This window comes from Oncorhynchus nerka, linkage group LG25 (assembly GCF_034236695.1).
Source record: "Oncorhynchus nerka isolate Pitt River linkage group LG25, Oner_Uvic_2.0, whole genome shotgun sequence".
NCBI classification, from domain to species: domain Eukaryota; kingdom Metazoa; phylum Chordata; class Actinopteri; order Salmoniformes; family Salmonidae; genus Oncorhynchus; species Oncorhynchus nerka.
In genome coordinates, this window is record NC_088420.1 from 14,058,423 (window position 1) to 14,080,662 (window position 22,240).

Sequence of the window (22,240 nt, forward strand, 5' to 3'; positions counted from 1 at the left end):
CCTCCAATTGACTCAAATGATGTCAATTGCCTGTCAGAAGCTTCTAAAGCCATGACATCATTTTCTGGAATTTTCAAGCTGTTTAAAGGCACAGTCAACTTAGTGTAGGTAAACTTCTGACCCACTGGAATTGTGATACAGTGAATTATAAGTGAAATAATATGTTTGTAAACAATTGTTGGGAAAATAACTTGTGTCATGCACAAAGTAGATGTTTTAACCAACTTGCCAAAACTATAGTTTGTTATTAACAAGAAATGTGTGTAATGGTTGAAAAACGAGTTTTAATGACTCCGACTTCAACTGTATATAGGGGTCCCGTGGGGATCAGTTAGTAGATCGTTGTGCTTGCAACACCAGGGTTGTGGATTTGATTCCCAAAAGCCATAAGAATCTAGTCAACACAAATGACTGGTTACTGTAATGTAAAGTTTCTCTGTAATATGTCATGCAACTACATGCATTATCTGTCCTGCATTTCCTGCAGTCAAATTACCTCGTGGCCTCATAGGTGAAACGTTATTCAAATTGTTCATAATTTCATAATTAATAAACATTATTTAAATGTTTCCATGTCAAAGGGTTCTGTGATGTATATAAATTGTAATATTGGGATGAAAACTATAAATGGAATACATTTCAACTCTACAGTGCCTCCCGGAAAGTATTCAGATCCCTTGACTTTTTCTAAATTTTGTTATGATACAGCATTTTTCTCAAATGTATTAATAAAAAATACCTTCAGCAATCTGCACACAATGACAAAACGAAAACAGGTTTTTAGGAATGTTTTCAATTTTAGCAAAAAAATAAAACAGAAATACCTTATTTACAAGTATTAAGACACTGTTATGAGACTCGAAATTGAGCTCAGATGCATCCCTTTCCCAATAATCATCCTTGAGATGTTTCTACAACTTGATTGGAGTCCACCTGTGGTAAATTAAATTAATTGGACATGATTTGGAAAGGCACACAACTGTCTATAAAAAGGTTCCACAGTTGACAGTGTATGCCACAGCGAAAACCACGCCATGAGGTCAAAGGAATTGTCCGTAGAGCCCAGAGACAGGATTGTGTCCTCCATCATTCTTAAATGGATGAAGTTAGGAACCACCAAGACTCTTCCTAGAGCTGGCCTCCTGGAAAAACTTGGCAATCGGGGGAGAAGGGCCTTGGTCAGGGAGGTGACCAAGAACCAGATGGTTACTCTGACAGAGCTCTAGAGTTCCTCTGTGGAGATGGGAGAACCTTCCAGAAGGACAACCATCTTTGCAGTACTCCACCAAACAGACCTTTATGGTAGTGTGGTCAGACAGAAACCACTCATCAGTAAAAGGCACATGACTGCCCGCTTGAAGTTTGCCAAAAGATACCTAAACACTCTCAGACCATGAGAAACAAGATTTTCTGGTCTGATGAAATCAACATTGAACTCTTTGGACTGAATGCCAAGAATCAAGTCTGGAGGAAACCTGGCATCATCTCTATGCTGAAGCATGGTGGAGGTAGCATGGGGATGTTTTTCAGTGGCAGGGACTGGGAGTCTAGTCAGGATCGAGGGAAAGATGAACGGAGCAAAGTACAAGTCTCTGAATGTCCTTGAGTGGCCCAGCCAGGGCCCAGACTTCAACCTGATTGAACATCTCCCGAATGGTGCAGCAGTCTAAGGCACTGCATCTCAGTGCTAGAGGCATTCACTACAGACCCTTGTTCGATTCCAGGCTGTATCACAACTGGGCATGATTGGTAGTCCCATAGGGCGGCGCACAATTGTCAGAGTGTCGTCTGGGTTAAGGTTTGGTTGGCCGTCATTATAAATATGAATTTGTTCTTAACTGACTTGCCTAGTTAAATATATTTTAAAATTAACATCTCTGTGAGACGTGATAGTAGCTGTGCAGCAACGCTCCCCATCCAACCTGACAGAGCTTGAGGATCTGCAAAGAAGAATGGAGAAACTCCCCAAATATAGGTGTGCCAAGCTTGTAGCATCATACCCAAGAAAACTCTACGCTGTAGTCGCTGCCAAAGCTGCTTCAACAAAGTACTGAGTAAAGGGTTTTTGCTTTGTCATTATGGGGTATTGTGTGTAGATTGAGGGGGGAAATGATTTAATCAATTTTAGAATAAGGCTGTAAATGTAACAAAATGTTGAAAAAGTCAAGGGGTCTGAATACTTTCCGAAGGCACTGTATGTCTGACATGGTACACTTAGAAAAAAGGGTTCTTCAGCTGTCCCCATAGGAGAACCCTTTTGCGTTCCATGTAGAACCCTCTACAAGGAACCCAAAGAGTTCTACCTGAGTATGATGAAACCAAAAGGGTTCTTCTTGGGTAGATCCTCTAAAGCTCTGTCAGGTTGGACAGGGAGCATTGCTGCACAGCTATTATCAGGTCTCTCCAGAGATGTTTTTAAAAAAATATTAAACTAGGCAAGAAGGTTAAGAACAAATTCTTATTTAGAACCCTCTACATGGAATGCAAAAGGGTTCTACCTGGAAAGAAAATTAGTTCTTCAAAGGGGATTCCTTGGGGACAGATAGCATCTTTTTTATAAGAGCGTACAGGTGACTTTTTAAGCCCATAACCATGTGTGTGAGGTGTGTACTTTTGTTTCAAAGTAGATTTGTTTAAGACCACCAAGAAATCACTGTAGTAAAAGGTTAATCATTGTCTCCAGTCTTTACTAGGACTTATTTACGATAGAAAACACAGCTGTCGCCTGAACAGTCTATTCGGAAATACAGCAATTGTGAGCAGATAGCTTCCACCACACTCAACATGGCATGCCAGGTCTGAGCAAAACGTAGGAAATTTGACTAAAATCCGGGCCATTCCATTTGGTATGGTACTGTATGTTACTTTGTTATATTACATTACATTGGGCTACGTAAATCCGGGACACTTAAATTAGTATGATATGTTATGTTTGGTATGACAGTAGGTTACTTAAGGCAAATATTAAAGGAGTTTAGCTGGTCATGGTGGTTGGGTGGCTACATAGAGTGAAAGTTTAGCAACCGAAAGGTTGCATGCTCAAATCTCATCAAGGACAATTAGCTACTTAGCATATTAGCTAAGCCCTCCCCTAACCTTAACCCTATAACCTAACCCTAACCTTAATCCTAATCTTAACCCCTAACCTAATGTAGTTTATCATACTAAATCAGTCAAAAGTAGCATATCATACTGAACTATCAATACATGGGACATAGAGTATATACAATTCATTACATTGTATGACTGCTATTACATTCTTAGGCCAATGTAATGTAACCTATTATACTAAATGGAGTGACACAGATTTTTGTCAAATATAATACATTTTGCTCTGAGACCAGGTTGTCATGGCACTGCAGCTACAAGACAATGTTACTAGCCTAAGGAGCAGCAAGAGGAACTGCCCATCTCTACCTTCAGACTATGCACAAACCCTACACCTCAACTTGAGCATTTCGTTCTGCCACCGCTGATTTCTTGGCCCTCCCACCCCTATCGTTTTTTGTGTGCAGTGTGAACACTCCAAAGGAACTCAGACCCCACAAAATGTTGTACAAATGTCGGAAAAAGATCTTGGTTCCTTTCTAAACATAGCAATGTGAATGCAAAGAGGACTCGGTCCACAAACTAGGTGAAGTGAACTGGCAAAAGAGTTGAATCCTCATTCAAAGGCAGTGTGAATACAAAGAGAACTGAATTCTTTCTGGTTTTTGTATTTTTTTGTACCCCAGTTCACTTTAAAGAGGACTGAGATCAGTTCTTTTAAAGAGGACTATATGTGAAAACACCCTTAAATAATCCCACAGCACCCCCATCACACCCACTCCTTACCGCCCTCACCACCCCCAAATAATACCCCAACCCCAAAAAAATTATAATAAAGTAATGCCTTAAAGTTGACCCCCCTTACTAGCTCTGACTTTGCTGATACAGTAGCTACTTTATTGAGGAAAAATGTACTTACTATGACATGTGGTTGCTATCTCTGTATTGGAGTGTCTGCTAAATGACTAAAATGTAAAAATGTAATACATTGAATTCCAGTCTCTGCGTTCATACAGTAGGCATTTCTTACTAAAGATGGAAGCTTCATTCTGGGCCTGGAGAGCGCCACTGAAATCTTTCTGGGCTTACTGACATGATTCTGTGTTGTGACTGAAAACATTATACTGTACCTTTGCCATCTACCTCTCCTGGACGTGGATCCCGGGTTGTATCTGCAAGGACACATTCAGTGAGCATCAATTCAACATCCATCCTATTCTGTGATCATATGATACAGAATGATATCAATAGCCTCAACCCTGACTGTATATGGCTTCTTTAGTGTTCATTGGTCTTCCTCGTGGTCCAGTCGCACCCGCGGGGATAGATACTGCAGCCCTACTGCTGGAAACTACATCTGGTGATACGAAACGTACGTGACACGCTGAAGCCGAAGACTCCCTTGTAGTCCTTCAGCAGTTTCTTTAGCAGAGTGCTCTTCCCTGCCCCTGAGGGGCCGCTCAGAACAACCGGCCTGGGTCCTGACATAACACTGGAGGAGAGGGAGAGGGTTCAATAAAGTGGAAAACATTAAACACGTGAAAAGCTATACTTTACATTGAATAGTGAAAACTTGTTCTCAATTGAACTAACTAGTTTTCTATTGAAAATGTGTGGCTGTGATATGCATAATAACAAATAGCTTCTTACGAATTGCATCTTTCTTTCTTGGTCGACTGAACCTTCGTTATTTCCTGTTGAGACAAGTATAAGAATATCAAGTTTAGTTACAAAGCCATCACATAAATATGACTCAACACTTACTACCGACCACAGGAGATTGGTGGCACCTTAATTGTGGACCACAGGAGATTGGTGGCACCTTAATTGTGGACAACGGGCTCGTGGTAACGTCTGGAGCGGAATATTTGGAATCAAATACGTACATGGTTTCAATATGTTTGATACCATTCAATTAACTCCATTCCAGCCATTATTATGAGCCGTCTTCCCCTCAGCAGCCTCCACTGCTACCGACTGACTGACAATTATACTTTGTCCCCATACTACATGCAGACAACCATCCTCTTCAGACTCACCTCAATAAGAACACTTTGCAACTTCTCATACGCCTCCTCTAAGTCTTCATTGACAATAAGCGCGTCAAACATTCCTGGCTCGTTGCCTGAAATAGGAGAGTGATAAATGAATTGTGAAAGCTCTTCTCAAATCATTGTTAAAGGCATAGCACGGATAATTCATTGTTCCATCCATATTCTTCAAACATTTGTAGTATGGCCATGTCTATATGGGACAGTAAGGGGGACCTACTGAGCTCCATGTCAACTCGCGCTGTCTCCAGACGCTTCTGCAGACTCTCCTCTGTCTCAGTATTTCTGTCCCTCAGACGCTTTTCCTGTAAACATCAATGGTCCCCAAATATATTACAATTTGTAAATTTCAAGAGTCTCATATCACGAGCTCAAGGATGACCAGCCCAGTCTTAATACTTTTTAGCTACTTAGCATGTTAGCTAACCCTTCCCCTAACCCTAACTTCAACCCTTTCAGCTAGCCCTTCCCCTAACCCTAACTTCAACCTTTTTGGCTAGCCCTTCCCCTAACCCTAACTTCAACCTTTTTAGCTAGCCCTTCACCTAACCCTAACTTCAACCCTTTTAGCTAGCCCTTCCTCTAACCCTAACCCTTTAACTCCTAAACTTAACCCTAACCCTAAACCCTAGCCTAGCTAACATTAGTCAGCTACCCACCTATTTAGAATTCGTAGCATATTATACATTTTGCAAAATCATAACATATTGTGAATTTTTCTAATTCATAACATATTGAATGTTACGCAAAATCATAACATATAATACAAATTGTAATTCGTAACATATATGAAATTGGTGATGGACATCAACAAACGAATACATACCATACGAAACATAACATATCATACTAAATTGAGTGTCTCGGATTTACTAAATGCTCTGAGACCAGGTTGGCTTGACATGTCTAAGGATGATTATCATATAGAGAAAATAATAGGGGTCCAAGCTCAAAACCTTAAGAAACGCCATAATACAGTAAAACTCTCTGCGTTGTATGATTGTTGACTAGTTACAGAGTTTACAGACGCAGAGCCACGATAGTCTGTATTCCATCGTGACATATATCTGCACCTCAGTAAGAGCATATCAAATGAGTTCGTAAATGTTTTCTATTGGACCATGCGGACTATGGAAGCTCTGAACTCTGAATTGGACTTTACCAGGATCTCAATAGAGGGGGGCTGGATAGAAACATAGATGGGGTCCAGATCAGTCTCCTTGATGTTCTTCACTCCTGGATCTCCACATCTAAGATGCAGATGAGGCCCTTGGCCCTCACGTCATCTACAGAAGACTTGCTGTGTAGAAAATAGACAACATAAATGATGCTCATTAATTGTTTAAGGATCCCATTGAACAGCACAAGAACGCACCTTTCCACCTAGGTATGTACTATAGGCTTATAACAGGGGATGGGGAGTGACATTAGACCAGTGACTATTCCTCACATGCGACAGAATAGCTAGGGTAAGAGGATAGTAACATTAATCATAACACCAAAAGCTATTATCAGGGTTTAGTTGTTCAGATTAAGAGTGACACTGCAGGTGTTGAGTTCTGTGTGCTATCAAGTGCTATCCTGATATGTACAGTGCATTCAGAAAGTATTCAGACCCCTTGAATTCTTCCACATTTTTTTGCGTTACAGGCTTATTCTAAAATTGATTAAATAGTGTGTTTTTTTCACTCACCAATCTACACACAATACCTCATAATGACGAAGTAAAAACAGGTTTATAGAAATGTTTTTAAAAAATGTATTCAGGCCCTTTACTCAGTAATTTTTTGAAGCACCTTTGGCAGCGACTCAAGTCTTCTTGGGTATGATGCAATAACATCTGCTAAACATGTGTGTGTGGCAAATAAAATTAGATTTTTAAGCTTGGCATACCTGTATTTGGGGAGTTTCTCCCATTCTTCTCTGCAGATACTCTCAAGCTCTGTCAGGTTGGATGTGGAGCGTTGCTGCACGTCTCTCCAGAGATGCTCGATTGGGTTCAAGTATGGGGTCTGGCTGGGCCACTTCAAGGACATTCTGAGTCTTGTCCCGACGCCATTTCTGTGTTGTCTTAGCTGTGTGCTTAGGGTCATTGTCCTGTTGGAAGGTGAACCTTTGCCCGAGTCTGAGGTCCTGAGCGCTCTGGAGCAGGTTTTCATCAATGATCTCTCTGTACTTAATCGTTGTTCATCTTTCCCTCAATCCTGACTAGTCTCCCAGTCCATGCCACTAAAAAACAATCCCACAGCATGATGCTGCCACCACCATGCTTCCACATAGGGATGGTGCCAGGTTTCCTCCAGATGTGACACTTGCTATTCAGGCCAAAGTGTTCGATATTGGTTTCATCAGACCAGAGAATCTTGTTTCGCATGGTCTGAGAGTCTTTAGGTGCCTTTTGGCAAACACCAATCGGGCTGACATTTTACTGAGGAGTGGCTTTCGTCTGGCCACTCTCCCATAAAGGTCTGATTGGTGGAGTGCTGCAGAGATGGTTGTCCTTCTGGAAGGTTCTCTCATCTCCACATAGGTACTCTGGAACACTGTCATAGTAACCATCAGGTTCTTGGTCAGCTCCCTGACCAAGGCCATTCTCCCCCGATTGCTCAATTCGGCTGGGTGGCCAGCTCTAGGAAGAGTCTTGGTAGTTCAAAACTTCTTCCATTTAAGAATGATGTAGGCGATTGTGTTCTTGAGGACCTCCAATGCTGCAGAAATGTTTAGTACCCTTCCCCAGATCTGTGCTTCGACACAATCCTTTCTCTGAGCTCTACAGACATTTCCTTTGATCTCATGGCTTGGTTGTTGCTCTTACATGCACTGTCAACTGTGGGACCTTATATAGACAGGTGTGTGACTTTCAAAATCATATCCAATCAATTGAATTTACCTCAGGTGGACTCCAGTCAAGTTGGAGAAACATCTCAAGGATGATCAGTGGAGACAAGGTGGACCTAAGCTCACAGCAAAGGGTCTTAATACTTATGTAAATATGGTATTTTAATTGATGTATTTATTTTTTGCAACCATTTCTAAAAACCTTTACTTTGTTATCATGGGATATTGTGTGCAGCTTGATGAGGAACATGTTTTATTTAATCCATTTTAGAGTAAGGCTGTAACATAACAAAATGTGGACAAAAGGAAAACTTTCTGAACGCAGTGTATTTAAAAAAACAAAAATTAAATATATATATTTTTTTACCTTTATTTTACTAGGCAAGTCAGTTAAGAACAAATTCTTATTTTCAATGACGGCCTAGGAAGAGTGGATTAACTGCCTGTTCAGGGGCAGAACGACAGATTTGTACCTTGTCAGCTCGGGGATTTGAACTTGCAACCTTTCGGTTACTAGTCCAACGCTCTAACCACTAGGCTACCCTGGAGGATAAAGCTCATTCTGTCCCCGGCCTGTCTCTTTGCTAATCTAGCTGGACCTGCATTTAAAGATATCTTTACAAAGCAATGACAGGAGAAAACCCTACTGGATTCTAGTCACCAGTGGAGCAAGTACTCTGCTTGTTCATTTTGATGTATCAATATCACCGGTAGGGCAACATAAAAGCAAATTAACTAGCATACTGTTCCAAAACTCCAGTAATGTTCCCAAAATTATCAGGTTTTCCAGAAATCCAGGTTAGAGAGTTCTTGTATTTCCTGGTTATTCCCTCTTGATTCCAGGAATCCTCCATCTGGGATTTCTAGAAAGCCTGAGAATTGTGGGAAAGTCATCAGAAATTCACAACCCTACATGTAACTGTAAGATATTTTGGTGTCAACAGAAGGTTATCAACATGTACTCTACCTTGTTCCATACAGGTTGCCGGAAAACTCAGCATTCTCAATGTATTTCCCATCATCAATATCCTCCTGCATAGCCTCCCTGTTTGAGAAGTGGTAATCTTCAAATGGACAGGAGAGGAGAATGATCAATTCATTGTCATTCAGGCTTGAAAGCAGATTTGAAGTTACAAAACCAGCTTGATTCAAATCCAGGAGAGCGTCACTGATATCCTTCTTGGTTTACTGACATGATCTGTGTGCAAGGATCGACGCTGGTAGACGAGAAGCAGGGACAGGGAGTGAACATTTCATTTAGCAACAGACATGGAACAGGACAAGACAGCGTCAAGACATGAACACATAACGACATTAATGCTGACACAGGGAACAAACCGGGGAGCAGACAGAAATAAGGAAGGCAATCAAAAAAGTGAAGGAGTCCAGGTGAGTCCAGTGAACGCCAATACGTGTAATGATGGTGACAGGTGTGCGTAATGAAGGGAAGCCTGGCAGCCCTCGAGCACCAGAGACAGCGGGAGCAGGCGTGACACTGTGTTTATGAGTCAGAGAATATTACTGTACCTTTGCCATCTACCTCTCCTGGACGTGGGCCCCGTGTTGTATCTGTAAGGACACATTCAGTAAGTATCAACATCCATCATCCATATCCATCATCAACATCATTCATCAACCTCCATCATCAACATCCATAATCAACACCATTCATCAACATCCATCTTCAACACCATTCATCAACATCCATAATCAACATCCATAATCAACACCATTCATCAACATCCATCATCAACACCATTCATCAACATCCATAATCAACATCCATAATCAACACCATTCATTAACATCCATCATCAACACCATTCATCAACCTCCATCATCAACATCCATCATCAACACCATTCATCAACCTCCATAATCAACATCCATCATCAACACCATTCATCAACCTCCATCATCAACATCCATCATCAACACCATTCATCAACTTCCATCATCAACATCCATCATCAACATCCATAATCAACACCATTCATCAACCTCCATAATCAACATCCATCATCAACACCATTCATCAACCTCCATCATCAACATCCATCATCAACACCATTCATCAACCTCCATAATCAACATCCATCATCAACACCATTCATCAACCTCCATCATCAACATCCATCATCAACATCCATCATCACCCATCATCCATCATCAACCTCCATAATCAACATCCATAATCAACATCCATCAACAACATCCATCATCAACCTCCATAATCAACATCCATCATCAACATCCATCATCAACCTCCATAATCAACATCCATCATCAACCTCCATCATCAACATCCATCATCAACCTCCATCATCAACCTCCATCATCAACATCTACCATCATCCTCCATAATCAACATCCATCATCAACATCCATCATCAACCTCCATAATCAACATCCATCATCGACATCCATCATCAACATCCATCATCAACCTCCATAATCAACATCCATCATCAACATCCATCATCAACCTCCATAATCAACATCCATCATCCACATCCATCATCCACCTCCATAATCAACATCCATCATCAACATCCATCATCAACCTCCATAATCAACATCCATCATCAACATCCATCATCAACCTCCATAATCAACATCCATCATCCACATCCATCATCCACCTCCATAATCAACATCCATCATCAACATCCATCATCAACCTCCATAATCAACATCCATCATCAACCTCCATCATCAACATCCATCATCAACATCCATCATCAACATCCATCATCGACCTCCATAATCAACATCCATCATCAATCTCCATCATCAACATCCATCATCAACATTTATCATCAACATCCAGCATCAACCTCCATAATCAACATCCATCATCAACCTCCATAATCAACCTCCATAATCAACATCCATCATCCACATCCATCATCCACATCCATCATCCACCTCCATAATCAACATCCATCATCAACATCCATCATCAACCTCCATAATCAACATCCATCATCAACCTCCATCATCAACATCCATCATCAACATCCATCATCGACCTCCATAATCAACATCCATCATCAACATCCATCATCGACCTCCATAATCAACATCCATCATCAATCTCCATAATCAACATCCATCATCAACATTTATCATCAACATCCATCATCAACCTCCATAATCAACATCCATCATCGACCTCCATAATCAACATCCATCATCAACATTTATCATCAACATCCATCATCAACCTCCATAATCAACATCCATCATCAACCTCCATCATCAACATCCATCATCAACCTCCATCATCAACTCCTGGTCATAAGGAAGGCTATCAATAACCTCAACGATGTGCATTCAAAGACATGCCAGCCGACCCTAAAGGTGTGCCGTTTCTGTAGTGTTCAGTGGTCTCCATTGCAACCAACAAGAAGAAGAATGGAGATAGAGGACATCCCTCTCTCGTACCAGTCAGCACAACTATAACTAGTTATAATTGTGCTTGAATATGGATTGGATACAGAGCTCTCCCACATCAAAATCCTTTGGCAAACTTGGCCTAGAGTTTGATAAGGCTGAGAGTACCGATAGATAGGGCTTAATGCTGTCCCACTTCCTCCCTGACAGGATATACACAAACGTACGTGACACGCTGAAGCCGAAGACTCCAACATAATCCCTCAGTAACATCTTCATGAGAGTGCTCTTCCCTGCCCCTGAGGGGCCGCTCAAAACAACCGGCCTGGGTCCTTCCATAACACTGGAGGAGAGGGAGAGAGGAAGTACAATGAAAGATACAGTGGAAAACCTTTCATATTGTCACATAGTGTTCCTTTAGCTATACATTTGCTACACATTTTTGGGTCATTTGGGCATTAAATTAAAAAAACATGCTAACTTTTGGACAAAAATGCTAAAGTTAGCATTTGTGCAAGCAGCCAGCTAAACAGAAATAAGACATTGCTCTCTCTCTTTGTCCAAAGACTATTTATAGGGTAACCAATATGTAATTTGTAATTCGGGTGAACAATGCATTTATACAGTTTTTTTTAGGTATAAACAGTGGGCAAAAAAGTATTTAGTCAGCCACCAATTGTGCATGTTCTCCCACTTAAAAAGATGAGAGAGGCCTGTAATTTTCATCATAGGTACACTTCAACTATGACAGACAAAATGAGGGAAAAAACCCCAGAAAATCACATTGTAGGATTTTTAATGAATTTATTTGCAAATTATGGTGGAAAAAGCGAAGAGCTGAGTCCGTGTACCTATGATGAAAATTACAGGCCTCTCTCATCTTTTTAAGTGGGAGAACATGCACAATTGGTGGCTGACTAAATACTTTTTTGCCCCACTGTATGTAAACAAATCTTTCCACTACTGATTTTTGAGAAAGCTATGTACTAGATACTTATACGTCAACTGTGCATTTTAGTTTTGACCTCTACATGGACCTTGTGCTTTTGTCTTCGTGGATTACCTAGGAGATCTGTATTGGTTGCACCAGTCCACTCATGAACTCCAATGCCTTTCAGTAGCCTACTGCTGTCTGGCCGGACACTACCACAACAGATATACCAAACAAAAGGGAATCAAGCACTACCAGGTCTTCTTCTGTAACCTTCAAAATAACCCTCTCTTGCCCAGATTAAGTCTGGCTAACTCAGGAGCCAATCTGTTTAGAGTGCTTGGAGGGTAAACAGCTAGCGAACCTAAAGCTGAGCAGCTCTTCCTTTGGTCCCAGGCTCAGACGCTAGAGATAATCCACTGATCCAGGGAATAAACTCATCTGATGGAATGGCTATGGCACAATGATATATGGGGGGACAGCCATTGGGACTGCACTTCAGGACCACACAGGGACCACACATCAAGAGTGTCCAGACGTTAAAGGGTTAAAAACAAAACCCACAGAAACCTGAAGAAAGATTCCAGCAAATTGCCCTGACTGTTTAATCTAGCAGGTGGTTATAATCACTTCTATAATGTAGCTCATCCATGTGCTGCCATTCTAGTAACACTCTGTTAGCACTATGGGAATTATGTAGCTCTTCCATGAAACCAACATTGGGGACATAGACAATTCCTCACTTTAGCAAAAACCCAACTCAACATTAGGCAAATAAGTCGGAATGCACTAATGAAGCAGATTGGATGATAGGACTTTGTAAAAGGGATTAGGAATAGATTTCACGGTCCAGTACAGACAAGTACCATGCACGCCTTTTACTTAAGTCAATCTGGGCCAATGAGGTTGATTAATAGAAAGTGGGCCAAATGGAACACCCGGCACTGAGCTGCGTCAACACTGTATGTCTGCATCATCACCATATATCTGCCTGCAGGAAGTCATATTGGTTGTTCTATTGTGACTCTGAAAATAAGGACATTCCCAGATATAAACCATGTTCAAATAGGCACATTTCAAGTCAATCAGCAGTGGCAAAACATTCGAGGTAATAGGCGGATCGCTCTTCATACTGTTGGTGAAATGATGTTGTTGCTGACAGAGTCAATGGCTAATCAGGCAGTCTGACCTATTTCGTGTCCTGGTTGACTCTCTATATTAATGTGGTCCTTAACATTCAAAGATGTTGCATGGGTATAGCACACTAAAGACTATCAAACAGATTGACTTATTTAATTGGAGGGGATACCAGAATCCACTCTAAGATACTCATAGACCAATAAAACCCAGATTCCTGTCTGCTGACCTTAGTTGGGCTTTTTTTTTTTTTTGCTATGGGATTATTGGTCATAATTGAATAATTAAGTAAAGGGTCTATTGCCTACCCCTTAAAAGGACACAACTTTCCAAAGACAACAAATCCTACTGCATGTAGGTACCTGAAATTATACCAAATCATTGTATAATCTTTGTCAATATTTAGGTGCATCTTACGTACGCACAAAACGTATATTTCCAAGCATAGCAACTAAAGAACACTGAAGGACAGTACCATAACATACAAAATGTTTACAAGTTGTTACTCCAAATACTATATATTAACTGCACCTGTTTCTGACTTCATAACATCTATATGGAGTCCATAAACACTAGTATAGTAAGTCATTTCCTGTTTAAATTGATTACTGAAGACAGACCACTTGATGTACTCTAGGCATGTCTCTGCTACCCTGCACTCTTAGAAAAAAAGGTGCTACCTAGAACCTGGCTATCCCCATAGGAGAACCCTTTCCCATAGGAGAACCCTTTCCCATAGGAAAACCCTTTCCCATAGGAGAACCCTTTCCCATAGGAAAACCCTTTCCCATAGGAGAACCCTTTCCCATAGGAGAACCCTTTCCCATAGGAGAACCCTTTCCCATAGGAGAACCCTTTGATTAACTGTTTTTGGTTGCAAAACCCTTTCTACACGGAACCCAAAAGGGTTGTAGCTGGAACCAAAAAAAGGTTATCCTATGGGGATAGCCAAATAACCCTTTTGGAACCCTTTTCTCAAAGAGTGTACAGTATATGAGCTATTCCTGTCCTACAGTATATTAGCTATTCCTGTCCTACAGTATATTAGCTATGTCTGTCCTACAGTATATTAGCTATGTCTGTCCTACAGTATATTAGCTATGTCTGTCCTACAGTATATTAGCTATTCCTGTCCTACAGTATATTAGCTATTCCTGTCCTACAGTATATTAGCTATGTCTGTCCTACAGTATATTAGCTATTCCTGTCCTACAGTATATTAGCTATGTCTGTCCTACAGTATATTAGCTATTCCTGTCCTACAGTATATTAGCTATGTCTGTCCTACAGTATATTAGCTATGTCTGTCCTACAGTATATTAGCTATGTCTGTCCTACAGTATATTAGCTATTCCTGTCCTACAGTATATTAGCTATGTCTGTCCTACAGTATATTAGCTATTCCTGTCCTACAGTATATTAGCTATGTCTGTCCTACACTATATTAGCTATTCCTGTCCTACAGTATATTAGCTATGTCTGTCCTACAGTATATTAGCTATTCCTGTCCCACAGTATATTAGCTATTCCTGTCCTACAGTATATTAGCTATGTCTGTCCTACAGTATATTAGCTATGTCTGTCCTACAGTATATTAGCTATGTCTGTCCTACAGTATATTAGCTATGTCTGTCCTACAGTATATTATGTCTGTCCTACAGTATATTAGCTATGTCTGTCCTACAGTATATCTACAGTATATTAGCTGTGTCTGTCCTACAGTATATCTACAGTATATTAGCTGTCCTAAAGTATATTAGCTGTGTTGTCCTACAGTATATTAGCTATGCCTGTCCTACAGTATATTAGCTATTCCTGTCCTACAGTATATTAGCTATTCCTGTCCTACAGTATATTAGCTATGTCTGTCCTACAGTATATTAGCTATGTCTGTCCTACAGTATATTAGCTATGTCTGTCCTACAGTATATTAGCTATGTCTGTCCTACAGTATATTAGCTATGTCTGTCCTACAGTATATTAGCTATGTCTGTCCTACAGTATATCTACAGTATATTAGCTGTGCCTGTCCTACAGTATATTAGCTGTCTGTCCTAAAGTATATTAGCTGTGCTTGTCCTACAGTATATTAGCTATGCCTGTCCTAAAGTATATTAGCTATGCCTGTCCTAAAGTATATTAGCTATGCCTGTCCTAAAGTATATTAGCTATGCCTGTCCTAAAGTATATTAGCTATGCCTGTCCTACAGTATATTAGCTATTCCTGTCCTACAGTATATTAGCTATGTCTGTCCTACAGTATATTAGCTATTCCTGTCCTACAGTATATTAGCTATGTCTGTCCTACAGTATATTAGCTATTCCTGTCCCACAGTATATTAGCTATTCCTGTCCTACAGTATATTAGCTATGTCTGTCCTACAGTATATTAGCTATGTCTGTCCTACAGTATATTAGCTATGTCTGTCCTACAGTATATCTACAGTATATTAGCTATGTCTGTCCTACAGTATATCTACAGTATATTAGCTGTGCCTGTCCTACGGTATATGAGCTATGTCTGTCCTAAAGTATATTAGCTGTGCTTGTCCTACAGTATATTAGCTATGCCTGTCCTACAGTATATTAGCTATTCCTGTCCTACAGTATATTAGCTATTCCTGTCCTACAGTATATTAGCTATGTCTGTCCTACAGTATATTAGCTATGTCTGTCCTACAGTATATTAGCTATGTCTGTCCTACAGTATATTAGCTATGTCTGTCCTACAGTATATTAGCTATGTCTGTCCTACAGTATATTAGCTATGTCTGTCCTACAGTATATCTACAGTATATTAGCTGTGCCTGTCCTACAGTATATTAGCTGTCTGTCCTAAAGTATATTAGCTGTGCTTGTCCTACAGTATATTAGCTATGCCTGTCCTACAGTATATCTACAGTATATTAGCTATGCCTGTCCTAAAGTATATTAGCTATGCCTGTCCTAAAGTATATTAGCTATGCCTGTCCTAAAGTATATTAGCTATGCCTGTCCTACAGTATATTAGCTATGCCTGTCCTAAAGTATATTAGCTGTGTCTGTCCTACAGTATATCTACAGTATATTAGCTGTGTCTGTCCTACAGTATATCTACAGTATATTAGCTATGCCTGTCCTACAGTATATCTACAGTATATTAGCTATGCCTGTCCTAAAGTATATTAGCTATGCCTGTCCTAAAGTATATTAGCTATGCCTGTCCTACAGTATATCTACAGTATATTAGCTATGCCTGTCCTACAGTATATTAGCTATGCCTGTCCTACAGTATATTAGCTATGCCTGTCCTACAGTATATTAGCTATGCCTGTCCTAAAGTATATTAGCTGTGTCTGTCCTACAGTACATTAGCTATGCCTGTCCTAAAGTATATTAGCTATGCCTGTCCTACAGTATATCTACAGTATATTAGCTATGTCTGTCCTACAGTATATTAGCTATGCCTGTCCTAAAGTATATTAACTGTGTCTGTCCTACAGTACATTCGCTATGCCTGTCCTACAGTATATTAGCTATGTCTGTCCTACAGTATTTTAGCTATGTCTGTCCTACAGTATATTAGCTATGCCTGTCCTAAAGTATATTAGCTGTGTCTGTCCTACAGTACATTAGCTATGCCTGTCCTACAGTATATTAGCTGTGTCTGTCCTACAGTACATTAGCTATGCCTGTCCTACAGTATATTAGCTATGTCTGTCCTGCATCGTTCAAGTTGTATATTTGTCTTACCTTCTCTCAGTGGCAGTACTGTGTGGCTGTAGAGGAGGTGTCTTAGAGTGATTGGGATGGAGGAGAGAGCTTGTACGGGTGTTTGAGGTGTGTGTGAGAGGTGTGTCTAGGTTGTGTGTGTGTGTGTGTGTGTGTGTGTGTGTGCGTGTGTGTGCGTTTGTGTGACCTGTGGCTAGGTGTGTGTTTGTCACACTGATTGACAGAGACAGCTTACTGTCAGCATCAATTACCACCTCCTCCCATCAGCTCATCAGCCATTTGCACACCGGCATGCTGGCCTTGTTTACCTGCGGTGTCTAAACAGGTAGCGGCTTAATTACTTCAGGTCATCATGATTGGCTCCGTTGGCTGCATCTTCCCCACACTTAAGGCCTCACAGCTCTGTCAAAACAGTGTAGCCAGTACCTCTCTTAATCCGTTGGTTGACCAATGTAGCCTCAGGCCACCATTGTAAATAATAATTTGCTCTTAACTGACTTGCCTAGTTAAATGAAGGTTAAATATATATATATATTTTTTTAAATCACTGGTCAAGAACGTTGTCCTCAGCTCTTCGCTACCAAACACTGTTTAATGATAACCCTTAATGAAGGAGGAAATGTGATTAAGGGTAACAACAGGCATCCCATCATCTACTTTAAGTACCACAGACACAGTCAGAAGTATAGACCGTGTTGTTTTTGTGTTTTTTTGTTGTTGTTTGTGGGTAGATCAGCTTTAATATTGCAGATAGATTGTGGCTTCTATCAATGTAATTGTCTGCATTATTTCCGATCCCCATATATTTTTGGGGTAAATGTATATATTATTTTATATATGTATTTTTTAAAATATATTTCCCTTCTTTATTACTTTCCCCTAACCCTACCACCCCTCCCCAAATTGGAGTAAATTAATGGACAACAATACTTAGGCTTCCACTTCCAGCTACATATATTTCACAGACAGTATATTTTCCAAAAGTGATCTTTAGTTTGTTTTTAGTCCCATCCTTCAGCTATCCTCACCCCCTCCCTCTCTGAAGACCATCCAATTTCTAGCTGACACATACACTACGGTTCAAAAGTTGGGAGTCACTCAGAAATGTCCTTGTTTTTGAAAGAAAAGCAATTTTGTTTGGTCCATTAAAATAACATCAAATTGATCATAAATACAGTGTAGACATTTGTTAATGTTGTAAATGACTATTGTAGCTGGAATATGGAATATCTACATTGGTGTCAGAGGCCCATTACCAGCAACCATCACTCCTGTGTTCCAATGGCATGTTGTGTTAGCTAATCCAAGGTTATCATTTTAAAAGGCTAATTGATCATTAGAAAACCCTTTTGCAATTATGTTAGCACAGCTGAAAACTGTTGTCCTGATTAAAGAAGCAATACAAATGGCCTTCTTTAGACGAGTTGAGTATCTGGAGCATCAGCATTTGTGGGTTTGAATTACAGGCTCAAAATGGCCAGAAACAATTTACTTTTTTCTGAAACTCATCAGTTTATTCTTGTTCTGAGAAATGAAGTCTATTCCATGCGAGAAATTGCCAAAAAAACTGAAAATCTCATACAATGCTGTGTACTACTCCCTTCACAGAATAGCGCAAACTGGCCCTAACCAGAATAGAAAGAGGAGTGGGAGGCCCCGGTGCACACCTGAGCAAGAGAACATGTACATTAGAGTGTCTAGATTGAGATACATACACCTCACAAGTCCTCAACTGGCACCTTCATTAAATAGTACCTACAAAACACCAGTCAACAGTGAAGAGGCGACTCCGGGATGCTGGCCTTCTAGGCAGAGTTTTATAAAGATAAAGCCACATCTCTGACTGGCCAATAAAAAGAAAATATAGGCTAAAGAACACAGACACTGGACAGAGGAACTCTGCCTAGAAGGCCAGCATCCTGCAGTCGCCTCTTCACTGTTGACGTTGAGACTGGTCTTTTGTAGGTACTATTTAATGAAGCTGATGTTTCCAGCTACAACAGTCATTTACAACATTAACAATATCTACACTGTATTTCTGATCAATTTGATGTTATTTTGATGGACAACAAATGTGCTTTTCTTTCAAAAACAAGGACATTTCTAAGTGACCCCAAACTTTTGAACAATAGTGTATATTTCCATTGTGCTGTGGTTTCACAAAAGTTCTGAACCTTTCTATTCTCAAAGTTTTTACAGATTGTGAATTAAAGTTAAACACTTTTGCTAAGACTTTATTATATTATTGATTGATTGACTCTGACCAGCAGTGCTATTTCTTCTGTCTTTTCTGGTTGATGAAACTGAAATTGCAACCACATTTATATTGCTTGTTTAAAAAATAGCGATATTTTGGAGATAGGCCATATAGACCATGTTTGATCTGGTAGATTTGCAGTCTGTATGTAAGAGGTGGCTGTCGTGTTGTTTGCAGTTACGTGTGACATTGGTGTCACATAGAGGATTCTTCCAGATGCTCCACCCACTCTCTCAGGTGTCAGGTGTTTGTACAGTATTACATGTGTTGTCACATGTGACACTGGTGTTACAAACTCAAATCATAGAGGGCCGAGTGTCTGGAGTTTTTCCCTCCTCCCTTGTACCTGATTGACAAATTAAGGTCATTGATTAGTTAGTAACTCCCCTTACCTGGTTATCTAGGTCTGAATTGAGAAGAAAAAACAAACACTAGTAGACAGACAGCCCTCCGGGTTTGACACCCCTGATAGAGATAGATGGGTCCTGATGCTACTTGTGCCTTATTGTGAATACTTTTACTTTAGCTCAGCCCATGAAAATAGTTCCCAGCTATGTCTTCCTTCTCTCTCTCCATCCCTCCTTCCTGCCCTAGAGGGTCAGACTCTTAGCTCATATATCCTTTGTCTTGGCAAGAACAGTGGATGGGCATAACCTTAGGAAAGCTCAGAATAGCAGGATTGAATGGGCTAGTCTTGACCTGACCAGGGCTGGACTAATCCTTAAGTGGTCCAATTGTTTCTTAAAGGACAATCACAAACACATATAACAAGGCTCTGGATTGGCCAAATCAACATGCAAGGGCTGTTTGGCATTTAATGATGAGACATTTCATAACATAGAGAAGGGCAACAGGTCAGGACTTATTCTTAGACAATATTCTTGCCTACAGGGCTTTGAACATCATTTAGATAAAGATAATTCAGTAAAATGTCATAACTTTCAGAATCAGCATTAACTATTTATTAACTAAATAAGTAATACATGTTTTTGTTTGAAAATGTAAATGTATATAAACATAACATCAATAATCATTTACAAAGCATTTATAAACATTTATAAGCAGTGGTGGAACAACCACTCAGTTCTCATACTTGACTAAAAGTAAAGATACCTTAAAAGAAAATGTAAGTAAAAGTCACCCAGAAAAAAATACTACTCGAATAAAAGTGTAAAAGTATTTGGTTTTAAATGTACTTAAGTATCAAAAGTTAAAGTATAAATCATTTAAAATGTCTTATGTTAAGCAAACCAGACAACACTATTTTATTTTTCCATTTTTATTTACTGATAGCAAGGGGCACAGTTCAACACTCAGACACAATTTACAACAAAGCATTTTTGTTTAGTGAGTCTGCCAGATCAGAGGCAGTAGGGATGACCAAGGATCTCTTGAGAAGTGCGTGAATTGGACCATTTTCCCATCCTGCTAAGTATTCAAACTGTAACGAGTACTTTTGGGTGTCAGGGAAAATGTAACTTGTAAAAAGTACATTGTTTTCTTTTGGAATGTAGTGGAGTAAAAGTTGACAAAAATATAAATAATCAAATAAAGTATAGATACCCCCCAAAAATAGTACCTAAAAGTATTTTTACACAAGTACTTTACACCACTGTGTATAAGCATTTATAACGGCTAACCAGTGTTCATCAAAGTTATAATAAAGACAGATTGTGGTGGTGATCTTTAACATTGTACACACATTGCATCTTCGATGATATCTACAGTGCATGTACCTGTATGTTTTTATGTATTAATGCAATAACCAACATCATTAAAAACCTGATTTTATTTTTGTAACATTTACTAATTACACTTTGTACGCCAGTACAAAGAAACACAACCTCAATGACAAACACAAAATCATTAATCTCAAATTATTACAATTGTTATGTTCACACTTCCTAACTAACTTCCTAACTAACTAACTAACTAAAACCATGACTTCATAAAAACATGACTGTAAACACAATGGCAGTGTTAATCTATTTCACATACAGCACCAGTCAAAAGTTTGGACACACCTACTCAATCAATGGTTTTCTTTATTTTTTACTATATTCTACATTGTAAAATAATAGTGAAGACATCAAAACTATGAAATAACACATATGGAATCATGTAGTAACCAAAAAAGTGTTAAACAAATCTAAATATATTTTAGATTCTTCAAAGTAACCAGCCTTTGCCTTGATGACAGCTTTGCACCCTCTTGGCATTCTCTCAACCAGCTTCACCTGGAATACTTTTCCAACAGTCTTGAAGGAATTCCCACATATGCTGAGCACTTGTTGGCTGCTTTTCCTTCACTCTGCGGTCCAACTCATCCCAAACAATCTCTATTGGGTTGAGGTTGGGTGATTGTGGAGGCCAGGTCATGTGATGCAGCACTCCATCACTCTCCTTCTTGGTCAAATAGCCCTTACACAGCCTGGAGGTGTGTTGGATCATTGTCCTATTGAAAAAGCAAATGAGAGTCCTACTAAGCGCAAACCAGATGGGATGGCGTATCGCTGCAGAATCCTGTGGTAGCCATGCTGGTTAAGTATGCCTTGAATTCTAAATAAATCACAGACAGTGTCACCAGCAAAGCTCCCCTACACAATCACACCTCCTCCTCCATGCTTCATGGTGGGAATTACACATGCAGAGATCATCCGTTCACCTACTCTGCGTCTCACAAAGACACGGCGGTTGGAAGCAAAAATCTCAAATTTGGACATCAGACAGATTTCCACCGGTCTAATGTCCTTTGCTCATGTTTCTTGGCCCAAGCAAGTCTCCTCTTCTTATTTGTGTCCTTTAGTTGTGGTTTCTTTGCAGCAATTCGACAATGAAGGCCTGATGCATGTAGTATCCTCTGAATAGTTG

The 22,240-nt window shown here is 39.9% G+C and overlaps 1 pseudogene; it reads right to left on the reverse strand.

The window, feature by feature from the left end:
* The window catches only part of LOC115109057 (MAGUK p55 subfamily member 7-like), a 31,326-nt pseudogene extending 14,099 nt beyond the window's left edge, over positions 1-17,227 (reverse strand).
* Between the last annotated feature and the right edge of the window lie 5,013 nt (positions 17,228-22,240).